We start from the raw sequence: 19,237 nt of genomic DNA on the forward strand, positions 1-19,237 counted from the left end.
TATGCCGTGGAAGCAAACAACCCTAAATTCTTGGTGGCTTAAAACAAGGTTCATTTCTCACTCGGGTGTTCTGTCCATTGCCCTTCAATGGGGCCTCTGTTCCACACGTGTACTCAGGGAGCAAGGCTGCTGGGGCCGCCTTAACTGCAACGTTGCTGAAGACAGCGAGACAGGGATAATCACTGGTAAACCCTTAAAGTCTCCCACCTGGAAGACACACGTATCTCTTCCATTTCCATGTTACTGGTGGAAGCAGACAAATATGGCGGTGTCTAACAGCAGGAAGGTAGGGAAGGGTAATCTTAATCATGCCCAGAGGAGAATTGGAAATTTTAGTGAAAAGCACCAGTGTCTACCACACCCACCTTTCTTAGAATTTTGTTTTTTAGTTTCAGAAGACAGTTGCCAGATCAAGTGAAGTCAGAGAAGACTTGAACTTGGTGTTTGGGGTTCCTGGATTTCAAGGACAGAAACAGTACTGGAGTCAACAGGAGCTGGGTCATCTGGACATAGATCAGCTTGTCCTGAATGTGGCCTGACAAGGAAATTTGCAGAGCTGGTAGGAACCTAAAGCCTGGTGAGCAAAGGGTGTATGGCTACGGACAAGTCAGAGTGAGGGAACATTCCTTTTTGGAAGAGTGATCTCCCTTCTGATCTCTCTGCCCCAAAAGCTGCTCATTCTTGAACAGCTCTAGCGTTTTTAGCTTAGGAACGCCTCATCTTTTGTTGCTTAGGGAAATACTTCCTGCCAAGTGGTTTTAATTTTCTTTTTAGCTCCTTTCTTTCTTGGTATCATCTGTATTTAGTTGAGAAGAATAGTTGGGGAAGACATTAATCTGAACCATTCTAGTTGCTTATTTTCCAATTCATTACTTTTTATTTTGGATCAACTGACTTTTACCCCTCTGTTTTCACATTTTTTTTCTCCCTTAAGTGGCTCACAATGTTGATTCTCAGGATTTTTGAAGAATATAATAATTTGGCATTAATCGTCTTGTCCTAAATTGGACCCAAGCACATACTGGTTTTCCTGCCCACTCTAATTTTTGGTTTAAATCTCTTCTGAAACCAGGTGGTATGCAATTAAAGTTGCTTCTTTTTATTTATTTATTCCATTATGGAACAGGGTCTTCCAAATTTTGAACAATCAAGAAATTCCTTTAAACCGTTCTATAATCAGGATGCAGCGAGCTTGGAATGATTTTAAGCCGGAGTTTGCTTTGAGGATGGTCAAGATGAAAGCTCACGTTGGCAAAGAGAAAGAGTTTAGGATGGAGTCTAAGCCAAGTCTTTATGGAGGGTTCCATCAACCAGCGGGCCCTGGAATTGCTGTGATTGCTGGCTCTCAGAGATTTCTGGAGGAGAGAAGAGGGAAAGAAGGAACCAGCTAAGTCCTCTCCTCAGAGAGCTCCTCATTCCCCGTTCCTAAGGACAAATTATTTAACAGGTTGGCATTCTTTTCATGTGGTTAGAGTGAGTATAAATGAAGGCCCACATGCTAACCACCCATAGACTGAGTTTCATAAAACAAATTAAAGTTTCATTATTTTTTAAAAATATCAATACACTTTATTTTTTTACAGCCTTTTTAGGTCCACAGCAAAACTGAGCAGAATTTCCAGAGTTTCCAGTACCGCCGTCCCCACATGTGTGCAACTCCCCTCCCTCCCCCCGCCGTCCATATTCTACACTGGAGCTGTACATTAGGTCATTTCTACTCCAGTGCCCTCTTTGCTTTATGTAGATCTGAGTTTCTGACCTCTATCAGTTTCCTCTCTTAAAAGAACTTCTTTTAACATTTTTTGCGAGCCAGCTCTATTGGCAAAAAATTCCCTCAATTTCTATTTGCGTGAGAAAGTTTTTATTTCTCCTTTACTTTTGAAGGATGACTTTGTAGGGTGCAGAATTCTAGGTTGGTGGGGTTTTTTTTTTCCTCAAAACACTTTAAATATTTCATTCTACTTTCTTGCTTGTATGGTTTCTGATAAGTCAGATGTAATTCTTATTTTTTTTGCTCATAGGTAAGATATTCTTTCCCTCTGGCTTCTTTGCAAGATTTTTTTTCTCTCTCTTTGATTTTCTGATATTTAATTATGATATGCCTAAGGATAGGTTTTTGTTTTTGTTTCTCTGTTTTTGCCATTTATCCTGAGTGGTGTTCTCTGAGCTCCCTGGGTCTGTGGTTTGGTGTCCAATATTAATTTGGAGGTAATTTCTCAGTCATTATTGCTTCAAATATTTTTCCTCTTTTTTTTTTCCCTCTTTCTTCTTCATGTGGTATTCCCGTAATGTCTGTGTTAGACCTTTTCTAGTTGTTCCATGGTCTTGGAATATTTGGTTCCAGATTTCCTTCCCTTCCCTCCCCTCCTCTTCCTTTTCCTCTCCTTTTTCTTTCTTTCTTTCTTTCTTTCTTTCTTTCTTTCTTTCTTTCTTTCTTTCTTTCTTTCTCTTTCTTTCTTTCCAATATTTTTCTCTTTGTTTTTCAGTTTTGGAAGTTTTTATTGCCTTAAAATTCCTTCCCTCAGTCAACTCCAGGCTACTGACAAGACCCTCTAGGGGGTGCTTCATCTCTGTTTCAGTGTTTTTGATCTCTAGCATTTCTTTTGGTTTTTTTCTTAGACTCTACGCATCTCTTCTTACATTATCTTTCTGTTCTTACATGTTGTCTACTTTATCCATAAAAGCCCTTAGCCTATTAATCATAGTTTGAAAAAATTCCTGGTCTGAATAATTCTAACATCCTTGCCATTTCTGACACTGTTTCTATTGCTTGTTTTCTCTTCGAACTGTGTTTTCGGCCTTTTAGTATGTCTTGTAACTTTTTGTTGACAGGCGAACATGATGTACTGGATAAGAGGAACTGTGGTAAGCAGGCCTTTCATCACGTCCTGGTAAGGTGTGTGTGTGTGGGGGGGGAGCGTTCTGTGGTCCTATGCCTGGCATTGGGTATTTTCCTTCCGGCAGGTAGACTAGGCCCTGACAAAACCCTGGCAAGTTAGGCTCTGGTTAAATAGTTTCTCATGGGGCATGTCTCGTTAGAAGAACAGTATGTTCTGAAGTATTTCAAAATGGTGCCTCTTTCCTACTCCTGCTGGAAGCATGAGGGGATTTTGCCCCAACATCACTGTGAGAACCTTGTAGAACTCCCAGAGGTAAAACTCACAAAAGCTTGGGGGGCCCCCCAGTAGCTGGATCCCCCTGGAGTGTTTAGCTCTCAGACTTGTCCACTGCTAGCTTCCGGTAATCATCAACGACAGCCCGGGTTTCCTCCCACAGATGTTTCTACTCATGGGCTTCTGCTCCAGTAGTTGACATTCTCTGTTAACTGCCTTTCTGCCTTTCTTCAATTTGGGGAGCAGTGGTTTGCTCTGTGACCTCACTTTTTCAACAGATCTAAAAGAGTTAGTTGTCGATTTTCAGTATGTTTAACTTTTTACTTGCTTTTAGGATGGAACAACAACTTCTAAGCTCTACATGCCAGACCAGAACCAGAAGTGTCTCTCATTTGTTTTTAAACCTTAAAAGTATTGAATGAATACCCATATTATAAAATGAGTCAGAATCCAACTATAGTGGTGTTAAAAACACACACACACACACACACACACACACACACACACACACACTTTATTTCTAAATCAAGTTTCCCTGAGGCTGGTGTAGGTGTTTTCTCTCTTCCTCTTTGTGCTGTGTCTCTTATGGGTCTTTGCATGGGAAAAGCAAGAGTCTGAGTCCTGGGATGAATGTAATAGCTGGTAAGGACCTCCTTTCCCTTAACTTTCCCACTTCCCAGATTCTGGAATCCCTCAACTGGGACTGGGTTTTGGCTTCTTCAGGAGCTCTTGACCACGCTATGAAAGTGACAACAGTGTGTGAACCCCACACTCAGGCAGGAGGAGGTCTCCATTCCAGCTGTCATCTGGTCTGTTGGAACGCCCTTGAGAAAAAGGTAAGGAGAACAGTAGGTGGAACACAGGGAGAGGCATGGAAGAGAAGCGTGGTGACAGAGCACAGCTTGGGCCACATGAGGCCCAGACCCTACTCCCAGTTCTGCCACGAACTCATTGTTAAACACCAGGCCACTCACTCATATCCATAAGCCTCGTTTGAGGTTGGATCTGTTACTCCCTGGTGCTGCTCTCAGCTCTGTCTATGGATATGATCCTTGCAAGCAGGGAGGAAACCGCTAAGGGTTCTCGGAAGGCGACATCTCTCGATCAGCAAGGCTGCTCCCTGGCAGAGAGGCCTAGAAATAACGCCCAAAGCACGTCATTCCCAGTCCTCATAGGTGTCCACTGGGGACTCTGGGAAGGGCTCTCCTCAAAGCCCAAAGCACATTCTAGGAAACTTCACCTGGCTCTCTCTTTCTAGTAGTCAACCTGGGGCAAAGGTATGAACTCTGCGGGGCGGGAAGGGGCCCCTAGGAGGCCAAGAGCTGGCACAGTGCTCATAGCATGAGCTCAGAAAGTGGGCAGGGTGTGGGCTTGCACTGGGTGGAAAGTCTGAGGCTGGGTGGTTGCACTGGGAGCCAGAGCACTTAGGGAAAAGCTGCCAGAATCGTTCAGACAAGCACTTGGGGGAATTTCAGTTGTCCCCAAAGTACCTTTTAATTTGAAAACAATCAGGAGGCAGGTCAGAGGGTTTTTCATCCTTTGGCAGTGAGTGGCAATGACTGGGCTTGGAGAGCCTGGGCTGTGTTGTTACAGGCTCCAATTAGGTATGAGAAGTGGCTGCTGGGGCCTGCCAGCTGGCGAGGAGCCAGGCAGCTCATCATCCCTTGTCGTATAAACACAAGGAGCTCTCGCACCAAGCCCAGAAAGACCAATGATACCATTCATCACGCAAAACTTTCCAAACACTGGAGGAAGCTCCAGGTCCTGCAGGGAGTGTATCCACCCGAGAGCCTGACATGACAGCACTCAGAGATTTTGGAAACTAGAGATCCCGGTCACAGCAAATATAAGTGGGAGGATGGCACTGAGCACCTCTCACCAGTCTTTCCAAGCCAGAGGGCACCAGATCTCTGCCAGGAGGAGGCAGGGAGGAGAGCTTCAGTGGGAGCCCTGGGACCAAAGTGAGTGGCTCTTTTTCCTGGGAGGCTCCAAGGTATGGGCTCTGGATGAGGCTGTGCGGGCTCCGAGCCGGTAATCTTAACTTCAAGCCTCCGTGTTCCCAGTTGTAAAATGGGGTGATGATAGTGCCAAATTCATGGTGTGGTGGTGAGAATAAGTGAGACAACAGACCTGCGCGTGGAATAAGGTGCACACAATAGAGAAAAGGGTTGAAAAGTTAGAATTGTCCTAAGTGTAAGCAATGAGGAGGGTTATAAGTCTAAGTAAGATGCTAAAACTACTCTCCCAAGCTTCTGAGAGGCTTGATTTAAAGACTGCCAATTGCACAGCATTTTGGGTTGAGCCCGAGGAAGACTTTTTAAAATGTTTGATGTTGGGGCGCCTGGGTGGCTCAGTCGTTAAGCGTCTGCCTTCGGCTCAGGGCGTGATCCCGGCGTTCTGGGATCGAGCCCCACATCAGGCTCCTCCGCTGTGAGCCTGCTTCTTCCTCCACCACTCTCCCTGCTTGTGTTCCCTCTCTCACTGGCTATCTGTCTCTCTGTCAAATAAATAAAATCTTTAAAAAAAAAAAATAAATAAATAAATAAAATAAAATGTTTGATGTTATCAGCAGCGCATTTTATAGATGAAGACATTGACTTTCACAAAGTGGTGGTTTGCTTGAGTTCATACAACTAGTCAGTAAAAAAAAAAAGTTAAGTTTCAAATCTGGTACTCTTGACACTAATTCCTATCGCACACAATAAGCCATTACAAAAATCATGTCGAACATCTTCTAAAGCAAAAATATGCATGGCAGAGATATTAGAAGAATAGAAAGGAAAAAAATCTAAAAATGCCTGAGTTCTCTAACTCAGAATTTCCCTTGATGATGAGATGATCTGGGTCCCATGGCCTGACCAGCACTGTGGACCCACCTGACTGGGAAGAAATCCTCTTCTGATTCCTCTAGAAGTCCCACACCTGTGGCTAAGGGGCCATTTGCAATCACTTTCTATGCAATATTTTCTTTGTTTTCCCCTCCACGTAGCAACCAAAGAGTCACACGACATCTTTCTTTATTAATATTTTTCGTAAGAATTCACTTCCATGGAAATCACAGAAAAATTTTCACAGGGCATAAAATCTCTGAAGGAAACACTCAGAAAGCAGCAGCCCTGTAGAAAGGAAATTTCTAAACAGAAGGTCTTAGCAAACCCTATTCTAAGGAGACTTGACCCCTCAAGGAGGCAGTCTCTAGGCAGACGATACTGCAGTGATTTCTTCACCCCTGATAGAGGCATGACCTGCAATCCTCAAAGTTCCTCCTTTCCACTCAGGAACACTGCCTTGGCCTCAGACTGTTAGAGTAATGATCTTCTTGTGAGGTATCCATTTATTCACAGGCCTGCCTTGCTTGAGAGGAGGGTCAATATCCTTGTCCGATGCAGGGCCCAGCACTGATGGTGCTGCAAAACGAAATATATTGAAAGAGGAAGAGAGTGTTCTTTTGTAGTCTGGGTCCTACTGTCGGTTTTACCAAATGGTATTTTATTTTCTTTCATCTATATGACCCGGAAGTTGTCTAGTAGGCCCCTGCCTCCTGGAGAATCTAGTTCAGCTGAACTCAACCCTACTGTCCTGAATCCGGAGCTAGTGGAAGCCTAGAGTCCCCTAAGAATCCCCTGAAATCCTGTGAGCCCAGTTCTTCCTCTACCTGTTGGTTCAGTCCTATACCTTGCCATGAAGCAACTGCCCCTTTTCTGAGTTCCATTAAAAAGGAGATAGGAACTGAAAAGTCTTGATTGATGATTTTGGAGCAGAAATGGAGTCATGTTGCAGCAAGGCAAGGAACTTCTGGTGGGAAGCAGCCCCAGTCCTCTTTTTTTTTTTTTTAAACATAAATGTATATTTTAAAAAATTTTATTATTATATTCAGTTAGCTGACATATAGTACATCATTAGTTTTTGATGTAGTGTTCAATGATTCATTAGTTGCATATAACACCCAGTGCTCATCACAACACGTGTCCTCCTTAATACGGATCACCGGGTTACCCCATCCCACCACCCTCTTCCCCTCTGTATCCTTCACTTTGTTTATCAGAGTCCAGAGTCTCTCATGGTTTGTCTCCCTCTCTGATTTCTTCCCATTCAGTTTTCCCTCCCTTCCCCTGTGGTCCTCTGTGCTATTCCTTATGTTCCACATATGAGTGAAACTATATGATAATTGTCTTTCTCTGCTTGACTTATTTCACTTAGCATAATCCCCTCCAGTTCCATCCATGTCAATGCAAATGGTGGGTAGTCATCCTTTCTGATGGCTGAATAATATTCCATCATATATATGGACCACATCTTCTTTAGTGCGGCCCATGACTGGGCATTTTCACCCTGTTGTCATCTCACCATTTCGCTCTGTGTTCCTGTTCCCTTCCCCTTCCCTTTCTTCCCTTGTCTTCTTATCTTCCTTCATCTCAGAAGCAAAAAGGGAATCTCAAGGCAAGCCAGTTGTACTCTCTTCTTTGAAGTTTTATGGCCATCAAGCACCCAAGCCCCTGGGGTCCCAAGAGCATTTCAAATGATAGCTGTCAAGGTAATGTAGATTTCTTTCATCTCCGAATACAAGGAAATTAAGCAGTTTACAAATATTGCCTGATGGAAAGTCTTCCCAACCCTATCTTACATCAAGAGAAATGTTTTGATATTCTGAGACAAAGTCAAAATAGAAACGAATTTTCAGCTCATCAGCCCAATTCTCTTCTGTACAGTGTATCGGCCAAAGCCCTCTTGGGATTACAGACATCTGGGTCAGACTGTCCCCTCAGAGGAGTTCCTTTGTACCTCTGCTGGCCCCTTCTCTTGTTTTCCTTGCCCTCTCACGAAAGAGAAACCCAACAGTGAAAGGCTAAGTGCTGCACGTCTCAAGCTCTGTGGCCCAGTCCCCACCCAGTTCTGGAGTGAGGACCTAGCGCCACTGGAGGTGCTGTGTAGGGAGGGGACCAACCATCCACAATATAGAACCCACTGACAATTGCTCTGCAAACAGCCTCTGTGCCTGAATTTGAGGAAACAGTGTTGCTATTTTGGGGTCTGTCGAGAGAGTGCATTAACCACTTCGATCATTTAAAACCCTAATTGACTCTCGTCCCTCACATCTGTTGCAGGGAAGTGCTAAGCCTTCCTGGGGGTTTCTTCTTCCTTTGATTGGCAGCCTGGGGCAAGTCTCTTTTCCCAGGACTCTGGGTTCCAAGTAACCAATTTTCAGGGGAACTTTCAGAATCCTATTCAGTTTTAATGCAGGATTAACTGCTTTTCATTGTTGGTTGTCTTCACCCGAAGCCTTTAACCTCCTAGTTCCCGGGTCTCCTTAACCCCATCCTTCTCCAAATCCATTCAAGCATTTAAAGGGAAATAAATCCATCAAAGTAACTCTTAACTCTAAACACCTACATTTCATTGAAGCCAGTAAAATACACCAGTCAGTTAAACTTTCCCAGTGCTCCTCTCTCCACACCCAAACCCAAAAAGTATCCCAGCTTTGTTTGTTTTTAATGTGTCTATTTTTCTTGTTAAAAATAGATGTCCCTGGATCTCATATGTGTCACAAAAATAAAACTCATTTGCCAAGCTGAAAAAGAACCTAATGCCAAGAAATTGTATTTAGATCGATCTGGAAGGGCAAGTGCAAATGGGTTGTGTTAAGAATGACGGCCACTGATGATGTATCTCTTGTGATGCTGAGACAGGGAAATAAAAGGGACCCCATGAAAAACTGCTTTTTTCAGTCCTTTTCTTGTTTTTGTTTTTGCTAGGACCTACACACCTGCCTTACAGACACCTTACAGAACAGACAACGTATGTCCTCCTTGTGAAGGTCAAGGACTTAATGATTTCTTTGGAATCTTTCAACACAGTAGAGACCATCTAAAGAGTGACTGGGCAGGGTCATCAGGAACATTTTCCAAGACCCCTGACTCCTCAAGACCCCTCGCTCCAGGGCATAAGTGACTTATGGAGAACACCTAAATACTCATCTTTTTCCTGGATTACTGAGAAGACACGTGCACCAGACCACCCTCCTCGATAAAAACCCCAGGCCCCAGGCAAAGATGAGACTCACTCTTCTTTCTTTTCTGAGTCTCCCTGACCCTCTGTCCATATCTACACTCACTGTTTGTCTTCAATAAACTCTGTCTGTTTGTTCTTACTTCCTCTCAGCTTGAGTTTGATTTCCATCCTTCTTAAAGCCAAGGACCCTCCTGTAGGACCCCCACTCTGGGTTCTTGGACCCACCCAGGCTGCATCAATATTAACCTCAAAATGCTATAGGCCTGACAAGAGGGAAGAGGCCTTCAGTCATAATATGAATAAGGTCTGAGAATCTAATGTATAACATGGCGACTAAAGTTGATAAAACTCTATTGTATAATTGAAATTTGCTCAGAAAACACAACTTAAATGTTCTCACCTGCCCCCCCAAAAGAGAAGTTAGGTGTTTGAAGTGATGGATGGCTTAGAAGTCACTGTCAAATATGAGAAGAACTGAGAAATGAGTTTGGTAGGACACATACTAAATCATGATGCTTCTTGCAGAGTGATTTCCAAGAAATTTCCTAAACATTGTCCAGATTGGCAGAAAGAATAGAGGATATTTCCTGTAGCTTATATAAAATTCTTACAATTAGAGCACCTCTGAAGAAGACATGTTTGAACCCCAATAAGGTGCAAGATTCAAATCAATGAGCATTCAATGTCACAGGCGGGGTTCCCTGGATAGCAGACTTGAACACAGAGATTAGTGTGTAGGAGCTTTCTAAAGGAATGCTCTTCAGATTGACACCTGTAGAAGAAAATAGAGGAAAACAGGATCGGGCACAGGGAGCAGTTGAATTCGATGCTGGATTGGATATCTCAGTGGAAGACACAGTCATCCCTGTAGTGAATTCTGAAGATGGGATCATGTTCAGTGGGGCCCCCACTGCAGGAGAGGAGGGACCATACTCTATAACTCTGTTGATTAGTCATTGGATATGGGCTTCCCAGGAAGGAGATGAGGCCTTTGGGGTGGGGGGCTCTCTTCAACTGAGGCAATCCCCACAGGGGCAAACAGCCAAAGGCAGTTTGCCTGAAACACTCCCTGTAGGATTAGGTCTTTTGTTCTTGAAGAGAGATCTGAGAGGTGCTTCACAGTGTCCACACCTTCGAGTGACATGGAAGTGAAGGAGTTAAGGTAAACAGTTGTTGCTATGAAAGCTGGTAGGATTTTTTGTTTCTCATTTTTGCAGCAAATACAGGAAGAAGAATGCACTCAGCCAGATAAGTTTTTTTCCCTTCACATTTGGCAAGATATTTCTTTACAAAGAACAATCTATTGCTGATTAAGCACTGCAAGTGGAAATTCTTGGTTTACCTGAACTGTGATCAAAAAAGTAAAAATATTCTTATCCAAATACACTTAAAAAAAGGGCAGCAGCGGGAGTAGATAAGCTATTCCTAGAGGACAATTTAGGACTCAAGTAGAGGCCCAAATAGAGGCCCAAGCAGAGGCCCAAGCAGAGGCAAGGAGGTCCTCATCTTTCATGGGTCTTGTCCTGGCACTTTTTTCTTGGATTCTCCAGGCTCTTAAGTGGAGACATTGTGCACTTCTCACTCTGAAGGAAAGTACGGCGCTGCCAGCATGTGGAGGGGTTTGAAGGCGTTTTATTTGTTTGTTTGTTTGTTTGTTTTTACAAAAAATTTGGCAGTACTATTGGCCTTTTGGTAGTTTCTCATTCTCTGGAGATCTGTTTATTTTTTCTAAATGTAAGAAACACAGGTATTGGGGCGCCTGGGGGCTCAGTCGGTTAAGCATCTGCCTTTGGCTCAGGTCATGATCTGGTGGGTCCTGGGATCCAGCCTTGAATCAGGCTCTCTTCTCAGTGGGGAGTCTTCTTCTCTCTCTCCCTCGCCCCCCACCCCCGTCTCGCTCTTTTGCTCTCTCTCAAATAAATAAATAAAATCTTAAAAAAAAGAAACACGGGTATTTTGTAGTGTATGCATTTTATAAGTCTAATATTTGGAATCTTTGTGCTCTGCTTCTATTGTCTGTTACTTCTGCTTGTTCTCATTCAGGTTACCTTGTTTATGTAACTGATCGTATTTGACTGTGTGTTGGTCATTGTACTTGAAAAATAATTTAGGAATGACTGATGTCTGGGACAATGGAACTTTTCTCTAGGGATTTTTTTTTTTTTTTTAATCTATTCCTGGAACATTACACGTAAGGGACCTGCTTAGTCCAAATTCAACACTTGTGGTTCCTGGGACCATCCAGGTGATACAAACCTGGGCTGCAAATGTACACAGGGGCTGGTTTACTTTTGACTTTCGAGTTGCCTTAAGGTATAGGCCTTTGGATCCCATTGTAATATATTTGGGGAGGAAATGGGCTCCCCACCATGGGTGGGCTCCAGGCTCTGACTTCTTTTTGCTTCTTTTTCACCAAAACAGCACCTCAGTTTTGAATGTTTCTTCGGGTTGATAATTGCTGTTCGGGTCAAACTAGGTTCATGTGCTCAGTTTATCTTCTGGGGATTTAACCTTCTAGAGTCTTACAGTTTAAGCCCTCATTAACTAATTAGATCCTAGATATTTTAATTAAAATAAAGTCAACAATTAATTTCACTCAGTTGGTTTTTGTTTGTTTTGTTTTAGCTGTTCTTATTGGAAGGGAAGAAACCTCTGGTTCTTCTTATCTATGGCCAAATCCTGCTGTATTCTTTATGAGAATGCAAGAGAGATTGGGAGGCATGTCATTCAGTATCTCAAACTTATAAGCTTTTTTTTTTAGTTGAAGTTGAGTCAACTAGAGTCATACATTACCTCTACATGGTCCTAAGGACTTCAATGAAATTTAAAACCTTCGTTCATCATGGATCTAATTTTTCATCTAGAATGTAACCACATAAATATAAGATTTTGTATTGAATTATTGTAATTTCTCTGAAACTAACAGGCTATGAGACCTAAACCTTTTAAAATAAAGCTAGGGAAATGCCCACATCAGCAATGACATTTTCATCTGTATATTCTTTTTAATTTATGGGGTGTGAATTAGCTTTTGATAGCTAATAGCTATAGCTGATAGCTTTGGGGATGAGAAAATTTTAAGAATAAGTATTTTTTTTCCACTACAGAAGGAAAGTTACGGTCAGTGATGAGGCGAAAATTCAGGTCCTCCTTATAATTATAGAGCTAGCACCTAAGAATTCCATGAGAAAAGCCTCTCACAGAGAATAATGTAATCTAAACCATCCAGTTTAGGGTAATTTTCCTTATTTAAAAAGTGCCAAACACAATTAATATTGAATAATGTTCGAAAGCATCATGACCTTTCATCTCTCCCGTTCACGATGACTCCAACCCAGGCAGACAAGTTCCTGTTTTCGGGAACTAGTCACCCACAAATGAACCCTTATGACATAAAGGAAACCTGAGACTCTTCAAGTGCCAGATTTATTTCCATGAGGTCAATTCAAACCAAAAAGATTTCATTCTCTCAAAGAAATTACCCCGTCGTCCTTGCAATGCTGTGGTTTATAGCAGAGTTATTATTAGCTTTGACCACAATCATGCCACTGTTACAGCTTCCCCACCTGCTCAGACCAAGCGTGATCTCCCCGTGTCTGGAATGCTGGTCGCACTTACCTTCATACCACTCCACTGGCACTTAGCATTGCATAATGTTACTTAGCCTTCTAAGTGCATGGCTGTCTCCTCGGGGAGAAAGAACCCTCGAAGGACGAGGACCTGCCATGCCACGCCTCGTGATACGTCCGTGAAGGGCCAGTCCCAGCGCCTCCTACACAATATGTGTTGATTGTGGGTAGTGATGATTTCTATTTGATTTGAGTGAGAAATGTATCTTATTCCTCGTTTCCTCCACTGCCAGCACATTGCCGGGTCCACAATAGGCAGTCAGGAAGAGTTTACTGAGGGGAGCCTGGGTGGCTCAGTCGGTTTAAGCATCTGCCTTCTGCTTGGATCATGAGCTCAGGGTCCTGGGATGGAGCCCTGCATGGGGGGGGGGGGGTCCCTGCTCAGCGGGGAGTCTGCTTCTCCCCCAGATGTGTGCTCTCGCTCTCTCTTTCAAACACACACACTTAAATAAAATCTTTTTTTTTTTTTTTTAAAGAAAAGTTTACTGAAGGAATGGACAAATGAATGAAGGGATGACTCAGTAGGTGAAAACCTGGTTAGAAACATACACACCGAGAGTGGAGAACAGCGTGATCGGAACGTTCTCCAGGCTTCCTTTCTGAAAATGCAAAAGTTACCACACTTTCTTCTTTTTCTTTTCAGTTGACCACGAAAGGATAGACAGACTATGACTTAATCGTTTTAACCGCACAGCCCTTTTCCTTGCCTCAGGGATACAGAATATAAAGCTCAAGGGCCCTCACGCTCCCCACTGCCATGTGTGTTGTTTCGTGAACAAACCCAGAACTCCGGCGTCTGTGACATTTCATTCCTGATCTTCTGCTCTACTTTAGAGGGAAGATGTGACCCATTCCCAGGGATTTGGAGAAAATAGAATATTTGTGAATCTCTCTTTGACCATAATAAGAGACAAGTGTTACAAGGATATAGAGAAGGCTTTAGGGTCACACCTATTATTTAAAAGGTAAGTGTTATCAGTACTGGATTAGCACTGAATCCTTTGCTAGAGCACTGTTTCCCTAATAAGATGTATCATTCTGCGAGATTCCCGCCCGCTCAACGATGCAACGCATTATGGTAGGAAATAGAGATTTTAGAGTTTGATGAACTGAGCGTCACATCCTAGCTTCACTTTTCACAACTTTGCACTGACTTTGAGCAAGTCCTATAGATCTGTCTGGCTGCCTCCCCTCCCCGCATCGCCCCCCACCCTCGGCCCGCTGAGCTCAAGCAACCTGTAAATTGGAATAGCCAAAGCTCTTGTTTTCTTATGGCCTCTCTTATCAAAACATTTGCCAATTAAGGCATTTTTCTGCTTTTCAATGCTTTTGTAGTACCAGGCTACCAACTTGCCTTTGGACTGAGTTCCCTTTTTTCCAGAATTTAATTCCCAAAACAAAAATAGAGCGGGCATGCTTGCCACCATCAACCTCATAAATCCGCAGTTAAAAATTATGTTAATCAGCACTGGTGTTTTAACTATAGGCGTTTATTTGATTTTTTTTGTTATTTTTAGAAATAGGATTGATTTAATATTATTATCATATACTTGAACTCCCCATTAAACACATTTCTCTGGTATAAACCTACTGATCTCAGCTTGCTAACTCCCTAAAAGCCCTTGGCCCTTGGGACGCTCGTGAGGTAATTACGACCGAGGACACACAGATAGTTAGTGTTCACATTAAATGTCAGTTTGTAGGAGTGAGGCTGTGGATTCAGGCCCTATGAGCACGCCACGCCGGGGCATCGCGGGGAGTGTAAGTAACTGCTGCTGTGCATAGGCCTTTAGAGCGCGTATCACAGCGAGCCTCATACTTGGTTGCGCTGGCTGACTGTGCGCTCCTTGAAAGCAGATACTCTGGGGGCGCCTGGGTGCCTCAGTCGTTCGGCTCAGGTCATGATTCTGGGGTCCTGGGATCAAGCCCCAAGTAGGGCTCCCTGCTCAGTGGGGAGCCTGCTTCTCCCTCTCCCTCTGCCCTTCCTCCCTCCCTGCTCTTGCTAGCACTCTTGCTCTCAAATAAATAAATAAAATCTTTAAAAAAAAAGAAAGAAAGAAAACAGATACTCTGTCTTCTCTCTGTCTACTTCCATTGCCTCCTATTGTTACCAGATGGGGGAGCACTGACTTCCTAACAGACTGGGCCAGAAATCCTATATCCTAACGCATGTGGTCTTTTCGTTTTTGTTTTTTAAACAGGATCACCTTTGGAGGCAATGCAGTTGTTCCAAGAGTGCTGACATTGTTAAAAGATCTTTGTCTGTAGCAACCTTTGGTGGTAAGAAATATTTGTCTTTTGAGGACAGATTTTTTAGGTTTATTTTATTTGATGGCTACCAAGTCTGGTGAAGAAGTCATGCAGCTGATACCAGTGTGAGTAAAAAAAAAAAAAAAAAAAAAAAAAAAAAAAAAAAAAGCTGCGTTTATAATGTGGTTGGATTGATTTCGCTGTGTAGCTAAGCTACCCTTTCAGGCTCAGTTGCAAGAGGACAAAATCCTCTCCAATTAACTCAAGCAAGTCATTCAGTACTGGGTGTATGAAGTGGAAGTTGAACAAAGTTTAGGTTGTGCTTTCAAGAGTGATTCCTAAGACCATCCCCCGGAATAAGGCTTCCGAGGGAGCGCGAATCTACTTTTGCTAAGATTGGGAAAACGCTGCCTCCCAAATCACACGCCACTGCTGCCAATGACACCACGAGGAGCCACCCTGACCGGGAAGCTGTCCCGCGGGCTGCAGGTGCCGGATTTGCCACACCTGCCATCATTGGCACCAGCAGAATGGGTGCCCCATGCCTTGCCTTTCGACACCAAAATACCATCGTGGTCCATGCGAAGGTACAAAAGCCAAATGCCTTCATCACTCAGGTGCCAACAGAAAGGGCAGAAGTCAGCCAACCCCCCGCCCCCTGCCTGCCAAATCCTGCTGCCCTATCTGGTGCATGTTCACGGAAGGCTGAGCTTACATCGTGGTTGACATGGGAGAAAGAACCGTCATTTCTAGATTCACAGAGCCTACCGTACACCGAGGTTCTAGAACAGAGTTCCTCAGAGTGAGATCCTCCCCAGAGATGCATCAGGATCTCTTGGTGAATTTGGGAAAATGCAGATGCCCTGTCCCCCTGCCAGCTCTCTGAGGTTAAGGCCCAGGAATCTATGCACTTACCATGGTTCGAGTGGCTCTTACGTTTGGCAACGTGGAGTTCAAAGTGTAGTTGGTCACCCACGTATGGGCACTGAGATCAACTTAGTGGGCTGCGATTAGTACTTTTAAAACAAGAAATAGGGGATAATAAAAGAGAAGGTCACTGAATGTATCACATTGCAGTAAAAGAAAAGTATTATTTCATAGAGCTTTTGTTTTAGTTACACACATATAGACGTGAGCAGATCAGAAAGCCCGACACATTTCTCAGTGTGCCTTGTAGTAAACATATTGGAAAAACTCTTCCGCCCCGAGGAGGTAAAACAGCTCTCGGTGCTAATCCCCCAGGTCACTGCCGCCATAAACAAACCAAAAGATGTTCAAGAACGAAGTTTCAAAAATGTTCTGCGGCGACAGACCATATGATATGTGTTTAATCGCCCAAGAGGCCGCCGTGAGAAATACCATTAGAGAAGAAATGGGCACTTATCGAACATCTCCCGCGGGCCCGACCGTCTGCCAAGAGCCTCCTGAATTTCCTTGCATGAACCTCGTCACCAGGGTGAAATCGTTATTATCCTCATCATCTCACAGAGAGGAAATGTGGCTCAGAAGTTCTCTTCTCGAAAGGCCCGTATGCAGGAAGTGATGGGGCGAGGTGTTGGAAAAACAGTAGCCTCAGAGAGAAGAAGAGAAGTCCTGCTGACATTACTGACATTTAATGGGGAAAAAATTAGTGCCCCTCGAGAAATGGGGTTCTCACTAATGAAGCGATAGCCTCTTTACTGAGCACCCACCCCAGTGCCTTGCAGAAGCACTGAACACATATTGTGCTCACATGTGGTGCCTAAGATTGATCCACCATGACTTTAATGATTCCAGTTGATAGAAGTAATATAATTTGTTAGAGAAAACTTGGAAAAGAAGAAAAAAAGTATAAGGAAGAGTATAAAAATCCCAATAATCCCACTACAAACACAGACACGAGCACACACTGCAACTTTATTTTTGTATTAATATATGCATAGATATGCATATCTATGTATATAGGGTATCCTGATTTTGCGTCTTGACATTTACCCATGCCACTAAATACTCATTAAGAACATCAGTCATCAGTTTTAAACACTTGTATAGACTTTAAGAAGTATGCTATTCTTCATCTAAATGAGGTCTTACTTTTAGACATTTAGGTTATTTTGAATTTGTTTTTTAAGATCTTATTTATTTATTTGTCAGAGAGAGAGCACAAGCAGGGGGAGCACAGGGAGGGAGAAGCAGGCTCCCGGCTGAGCAAGGAGCCCCATGCGGGACTCGATCCAAGGACCTGATCATGACCTGAGCCAAAGGCTTAACCGACTGAGCCATGCAGGCATCCTCGTTATTTTGAATTTTTTACTGTTAAATAATACTAGGTTTAAAATCCTGAATCATGAATCTTGGTGTGAATTTTGATCTCCTTAAGTACGAACTGCGGGCTGTAGAGTCACTTGTCCTGAGTTAAGAAACTTTTGAAGGCCATTGACACACAATTCGAACTGCCCTGCAGAACAATTGTCCCCATTTTCCTGTCTTCAGCTGGCAAGGAGCTGCCTCTTCCCCAAGAGTAGAGTGGGTAGAATCCTGCCGTGATGACGGTTGGGGGCTGGACCTCTGCGGCAGAATCATGGGGGTCTTTCCGTCATCCTCATAATCATATGACCCTGGTACTTTACACAGTTAGATTTTTTTGGACCCACTGACAGCATGATGATGGGGTTTTACTATAACGAGATATTTTTAATCTGGGCCAATTTGATGGGGGGAAATAAAAACAAAACCAAATTGTTTCATTTTGCATTTCTTTGAATACCAGTGAGGCCAAACTTCCGTTCACAGATGTTTTGATTCCTGTTTATTCCTTTTTCCTAAATGGTTTAGATTATCGTTTGTTCATTTTTTTCCATCAGACTATTCATGTTTTTCTTATGATTTTGAAGAATTCTTTAAAAAAATAGTAAAAGCTGGGGCGCCTGGGTGGCGCAGTTGTTAAGCGTCTGCCTTTGGCTCAGGGCATGATTCCCGGCGTTCCGGGATCGAGCCCCACATCAGTCTCCTCTGCTGGAAGCCTGCTTCTTCCTCTCCCACTCCCCCTGCTTGTGTTCTCTCTCCCTGGCTGTCTGTCTCTGTCAAATAAATAAATAAAAATCTTTAAAATAAAATAAAATAAAATAATAGTAAAAGCTAACATTAAGGAAACACTTAAAGAGCTAGGCACTCTTCTAGGAGCTTTACATGTTTTCTCTCTTTTAACCCTCATACCAAACCTAGGAGGTATAATTCCACCTAGTTTGCAGATGCAAAAACTAAGGCGTAGAGAGGTTAAGTGACTTGTCTAAGGTTGCGTAGCTAGAGAATGGCAGATCTGGGATCTAATCTTGGGTCTTCTTTTTCCCAAAGATCATTAATTCACCAGATTAATCATGTTGCAAACATTTTCCCCATTCTGTTACCTTTTAATTTGTTTGGATGGTTTGGGATGGAAAACAGTATTTGCTAAATTAATTTAATAGGGGAATTTCCAGATCCATCTGGTGTTATTCTGGGAAGGAAGTGCATTTCTAATAAAAACAAGTGCTTCTTTAGGAAGTCCATTGGACTCTGATGCTCTGCAAATTCAAGCTGGCACTGGGACCGGGTGTGGGCGTTACCTACCTGATGGCGTCCCGCTCTCCCGTCCGGAGCCAACCTGTACTACCAGAGGCTTGAGCATTCCCAGTCATGGGACTCAGGGAATGTTCTTGTGCTCCAGCTCCTGCTGAGCATTCTCTGTGCCTGACTCTCTGAGCCCTGCGCGGGTGCCCACAGGCAGAATCGGCTCTCTCTCATGGAGATGTGGTGATGAGCTCAACTGAAGAGGCAAGGGACAATTTTTTAACTCCAGATCCACAATCTTTTATACAATTTCCTTGAAGTCAAATGTACTTTGGAATTGAGAGTAGCAAATTTCTCTGGAGCGAAGTGAATAAATACTCACCCAAAGTGGGGTAAAAAAGGAAGGCTATGCTTGAACTGAACAGCAAGGTCAGGTTTTGATGCTAAATGAGTTTGTCCCACACTTATGAAAGCACATCAGCTTTTAGAATTTTAGGATTTTCTGAACTGTGGACAAGGGCTTGGGGACCTGTAGTTCATCACAGGGTCCTGAGTTTATTGTCTGTGGGGAGGTGATGTAATAAGGTCAAGTACCCCCCACGTAGATTCTGTCCACCTCGGAGTCCATTCATTATTCTATCCCTGATATTTACAGAGGTGTCATCTCCTGTGTTCCCCTCTTGCAGGTTCGCAACGTGGGGGAAATGG

Source organism: Ursus arctos, unplaced genomic scaffold, assembly GCF_023065955.2.
Source record: "Ursus arctos isolate Adak ecotype North America unplaced genomic scaffold, UrsArc2.0 scaffold_15, whole genome shotgun sequence".
Lineage (NCBI taxonomy): Eukaryota > Metazoa > Chordata > Mammalia > Carnivora > Ursidae > Ursus > Ursus arctos.